Below are 6,000 nucleotides of genomic sequence, written 5' to 3'. Positions count from 1 at the left end.
CACGGGACGTTTTTGACAGCCCATATGTCCTGTATGTGCTTCATGTGAAGCCCCAGTCACTGACCAAGGATCAGTTTCTTCACCTGCCTTCATTAATTCGAGCGGCAGGCCCTGGGGCGACAGGCTGCTGCATGCAGCTTCCATTTAGCCAAAAGCGATGCGGCGGCTATTATCTTATCATCAGCCTCACGTCAGCCTGCCCTGCCTGACTCACTTCTGCAGCTGACAGAGGACGGTACAATTATACAGGTGGGATTATTTTCACACTCCAGTGCTACTGCTAGCCACTAATATACTGCATTGGCTAATGCTACCGGTACCTCAAGTGCTATTTCTTCAGTTCAATGGTGTCCCCATCCCCAAATTCCGGTCACGTATGTCACTATGGGGGAGTGAATAAAGTGTATATTTAAATACAACTTATCTTTTTGAGGGGGGAATATTCCATATATTACATATATACATAGCCAGCCCAAGGAATAAGCAAACTATGTGGCCGCTAGGGTCCAGTGGCCACCAGGCCCCTCCCCTCCGCCCCATCTGATTAGCCAATCAGAATGGGAAGGAAGATGACAAATGACAACTAGGTTAATCACATTTTGCTTAGGAGAGCTGTTATCATGACCAGAGGTCCTTCAGCTGAATGCACTCTGCAAACATCACTTGTGTTGGGGAAGGGGTCTCCGTGTCCTTTGGATTTGGGTGCAGCACGCACACAAGCAGATGTCATATCACAACAGACATGATGTCATATCACGACAGTGATGGTATCGTGTCACACTGGTGATGATGTCATATTACCCCCGGCTGTCCGAAGAAAGGTTCTCTTTCCCCAGCTTTGAAGCAAGTGTTTCACCGGGCAGCCGAATAAGGTGCTAAGACACTGAAAAGAAAGCCAGCTCTCAGATTAAAAGCGTCTGGGTGAAGCGTGGCCAAAGCGAAGCATCTGTTCACACATGCGGGGGTATCTGCCCATCCGCGACAGGAGACGTGAGTCTCTGTTCCATCGTGAAGAGAGAGAGATGCCGCAGAGGAAGGTGCGAACGTGAGAGTTGGCTGTCGGGCTGCTGAAAATAGGCACTCAACTGATTAGGCCGTGAACTGATTCTCCATCGTCACCTCTGTCGTATACTGAGCTTCTAAACAAGTGACTGGGGGTATAGCACCTGGGCTGCGGTGGGAAAAAGGTGAATTACAGATGCTCTGGGGATTTGTTTATTTGATTTATATGGTGCTCGCAATAATCAGATATCAGGTCTGCATTCAGGAATGTGTAGGGGGTGGGGGGGTCACTCAGGTTACCTGAGTACTTGGCCCTGTCACTTCAAAGACTGAAAGTATCGGCCTCTTGAGGCTTAAGTGCCCCGATTCCTTCATCGATGATCACGCAAAATTTACTGAGGGACATACCCCTCCATCCACCCACCCCCTTTGAAAGGTCTGTGCACAGCCCAGTGTACGTCAATCTCTGTAGCTACCAATAAACTATTTTATTCAATGACATGTACGCCTCCAGTATTACAATATCCAAAAACAAACACTAATTTCTCACTTTAATAACAAACTGCTGCATTAACGTGTGGCATTTTTAATCCGACAACATATTAAATGCGGGGTATGTGAATTATCACTTGGTGTTTCATAAATTAAGGCCTCCCCTCTGAACACATTTTACTTTCACGGTTTGGGTTTTAATACTAATATGAATAGTACTGTCTCTTTCCACCTATTTTAAACCCAGCACTGATAAAATAAAATGCTGAAATAAAAAAATGAACAACAACAACAGCAATAATAATAATAATAATAATAATAATAATAATAATAATAATAATAATGTACACATCCCTATTTCTGTGGGCTGAATGCACTGTTATGAGTTTCATTTCCTACTTCGTTCTGTCAAGTGAGACTTTAGTGAGGGTTCTTCAGTGTATATTTATGCATGGCTGTTTTCCCGATTTAAGCTCCCTCTAGGTGCATAGTTACGATGAACATATGAGCAATCTGTCCACTTAGAGGGGCCAGCTGAACGTGTCACGGTGCCTGGAGGTGTTGAAGGCAGCATTTTAATGAGGTCATCAGCCACAGGGAAACACAAGTCCTGCTTGACACGTGGAGACGCTTTTGATCTTTGACGTTTCGGACGCGTCGAAAACAGCGACGGCCATTGATTGTCTTCCTGCAGATAACTATCCATAAAGGAGCGAAGGTCCTTCAGAAGTGGTTACAGATCTGTTAACCAGCAAGAGTCATACACTCGGTCCAGGGGCAGAGCCCAGTGGTCTGGTAGCAGTGATGTGAAGGAGAATCATGCTATATTTCAGGCTGAGGGATGATGTAGGTTCATTTTGCTTAGGAGCAAAAACCTCTTCAAGTACCCAAAGGTAATTTTGATATTAAATTACTAGGCACTGCAGGCTTCTTATAGCCATTAATAAAGATATACCCACAATATTCAAAAAGGTGCTGTTTATTTTAAAACCCTTTAGAGACAGTGATTTGGATGCTGGTTTTATTTTTGAGGTGATAAACTGACTGTGAAAACCAGATGCAGAGTTTGGGGCTGATCCAGACCCATCGCAACATTTACTGCCTATTTTGTCTGGGTTTTGTCTTTTTCCCCGCTATCTCTACCCTGAATTTAATTATTCCTGCCTCTGCCAAATTGTTCTGCAGATTAGAAACATGGACCTCAGACAGCAAAATTTGTTAAAGAGGATCAAGGATAAAGCATTTGGTAGCAAGATGCCTTTAACCCTGGACCCCCCCCCCTCTCTGTAATAACATTTAGATCTACATTTAAACTAAAATGTAAATGAAGAATAAAAGAAGGGTTTAGGGAAAAGAAAAATCAGAGAAAGGTATTTTTTGCAGGTCTGCTCTGGATTTTAAGACGTGCTGCATTTGTGCAGTTTTTTGCAAGAAGAGTTCAAGACATTTAAAACACTGAAATAAGGGCGTTTTTAAAAGTATTTTTTTTTTTAGTTTTTACAAGGCTGACACACTTACTAATGGACCTATGATTCACAAGCACCATCTCTCTCTCTCACTATACATACAGATCATGATTCAGCGGTCTGACCAGCAACAGGAAGCATAAATGTAACAAATGACTATTATACAAGAATAAAAAGAAATTAAGAGCAATGCCCCTTTAAGAAACCAAGTGATTTTTTTCCCAAATTCTAAAACTAAAAGCAACAAATAATTCACTAAGCCCTAAAACTCTCAAATTGCAGCAGTTGGCTTCTCCCTGACATTTCTCTGTCCTGCCATCAGTCATCCAACGGCCGCAGCAGATTATAAGACAACCCAAATCGAGCGATTTCTCCATCAAGGGGCAGGTGGGGATCACTAGCGGGGTCAGGCCTGGGAATGGGCCTGCTCAACGACTGCTCTGGTGTCTCAGGGAATCTCCAACCGACTCAGTATCACAGGAGAGTCATTGCAGTAGGAGTCCTATCTAATGCACTGGTCACCCACCTTTTTTACAGTGAGACATGCTTTCACAAAGACGATATTCTGGCGAGGTACTGAATAACGACGGTATATTTCGATGTTCGGGAGAGGGTGGTCATCCTCGGTATGCTGAGAGACGATTCACTAGTGATGTCTGGCTGATGTACCGGTTGGTGACCGATGCTCTGCAGTAGTGTTTCCCAATACGGTGCTCGGGGACTCAGACGGTCCATGTTTTTGCTCCCTACAAGCTCCCTACCAAAAATATGGACTGCCTGGCAGGGAGCTCAGGGGGAGCAAAAACATGGACTAACTGTGGGTGCCTAAGGATCAGACTGGGAAACATTGCACTACAGCTGTGCAGACACACACAAACAGTAATTATCTGCTCCCCTCTCACAGCACAAATACAACTGAATTTAACCTTAATTGGAAGAGCACCCACAATTAGGTTCACATGCCCCCCTACCCTTCTAAGGGGGTAGGGTCCAGCCTGGCACTTCCAGTATGAGGTCCAGCTGGACCAGCAAAGTCCGATAGGGTCACTGCTGTTTAGCCAGGAACTCTGATGTGGTGAATGTTAAATGACATTTGGTTTATTTTAATAAATATATTAGGGCGAGAGAGAGAGAGAAAGAGAGAGAGAGCATGATTTGTTTTCCGAAGGACAGTGCGCTGCAGGCATGGCTAAATCACAGGGGAAACGCCAAAACCCAGGGCCTTTTCTAAATGATCTGTCAGAATGGTTCATGGCCGCTAATGTGCCCCCAATTGAAAAGAGAGGGATATTTCATATTTCAGAGAGAGTGATTATACATTAACCCCCCAACACTAATGATGGTAATGAAACAGGTTGGAAGCACAGACACAGTATAAAGCATTTATAGAAATTAATTAACGTGTGTGTCTTCCTTACATCCCATCGTTTTTTTTTTTTCTTTCAGGGGGGGTGGTGTCTGAGCTGGGGGTGGCACCTGAAGCCAGTGAAGGGCCAGTCCTCTTATCCTAGTGACATTTCCATGAGTGTTTCACCGGGTCTTCATTGTCCATGTCAATCTTGGGGGGCAGTGGGGGGGGGGCACACTCTTAGCCATCTTCTGTCCCCATATCCTGGGGGCTGGAGCCCATACCAAGCAGGGCACATAGTTACGTTACTAGATACATTAGAGATACATTACTAGCCCAAGTTTGGACATGCCAAGACACCTACAAAAGAGAGTAATAGAGTGTCACATCACATGACCGAACCACCTGACCAACACACAGCAGATAATGTTTTGAAAAAGTAAAAGTGGCCAAAGAGCGCTTCAGGACAGCTGGAAAAGCATCCTAGGAGGCCACCTCATGAAAGTGGCTAGAGGAGAAAGTATGGTCAGCCACTGGGGTTAAGGAGGACTCCAAGGGCCCAATAGTAGGATCACTCTGCCAAACACTGGATTTTAACCAGCAACCTTCAAAGTCCAAACCCAGAGAGCTGTCACTGCATTGTGCAGTGATTTGTCCAAATTTCCTTGGAGCAGCTCCAGATTTTGGCCTGTTCAACAGTACAACAGCAGAGTCACTATGTACTCCCCACCGATTCCACGAAAGACGTAACACAGATTATGAGTGCACCATCAGATATCAAGCAGCCTCAGAATGATAACAGCGAGCTCAGCTTCTCCACTTACATCTGCGTATCGGGAAAAAAGCGAACTTCTTCAGCTTTCCCAAAAGGCATCACTTCTCCCCGAAAGGTCCGCTGGCCGAGAAGCCCGTCCTTTTCTTCGTTTCTTATTTTTCACGCCAGCAATGAGTCTAACCCAGGGGCAGAATATAAATTAAAGTTCAATATGATCTCTAATCATATTCTTGGCAGGAATATGTTATGGTCTCAGGAAAAAAACTAACATGCACCATGACTGTTAATGAGGTAAATATGATTGCGAGTGCTTTTTCGTATTGGCAGGCAAGTCTGCTCATTGTTTTGTGAACCTCGAGTCCTCCTAAACATCCTAAAGATTTCGACAATGGACAGCTTTCCTGAACCCCAATGGCCCAGCTTTCCGTCACTGTGTTCTAAGTAACCAATCGGGGGCATGTCACATAAACTCTCTGCTTTGTCATTGTTTTTCTTGATATGGAGCCAGGGATCGGACACCCTCTGCCTCTTTTTAGCCCCCAGGTTGCCTCTCAAATAGGGACTCATTTACACCCAGTACATCACACAAAGGGAATCCAGCTAATGACCCCAGTGACAATTAGCAGGGAAAATGAGTTGTCCCTCCAGGCTTCAAGGGCTGGGGCTGCTCTTCCCTAATGTCGAGACTAGAGGGACGGAAGGGCTAAGCAGAGACTGCACGAACACAATTAATCCGCTGTTGAGCAGAATAAAGGGTGCCGGGCAAGCCTTCTGCATGGAGCGTCCCTTATCAAGAGAGGCCTCCCAAAAAGTACCAAGGCTGGCAAATGAGCGAGGCTATTCCCATCTGCCAGTTGGGCTTTGAAGCTGCATGCCACCCTCACCATGCGCCTGTTTTAATCATTTACAGATTCCTT

Source organism: Brienomyrus brachyistius, chromosome 4 (genome assembly GCF_023856365.1).
Source record: "Brienomyrus brachyistius isolate T26 chromosome 4, BBRACH_0.4, whole genome shotgun sequence".
Taxonomy (NCBI): Eukaryota; Metazoa; Chordata; class Actinopteri; order Osteoglossiformes; family Mormyridae; genus Brienomyrus; species Brienomyrus brachyistius.
The sequence above is the reverse complement of the archived record's forward strand: the minus strand, read 5'-3'. Positions refer to the sequence as shown.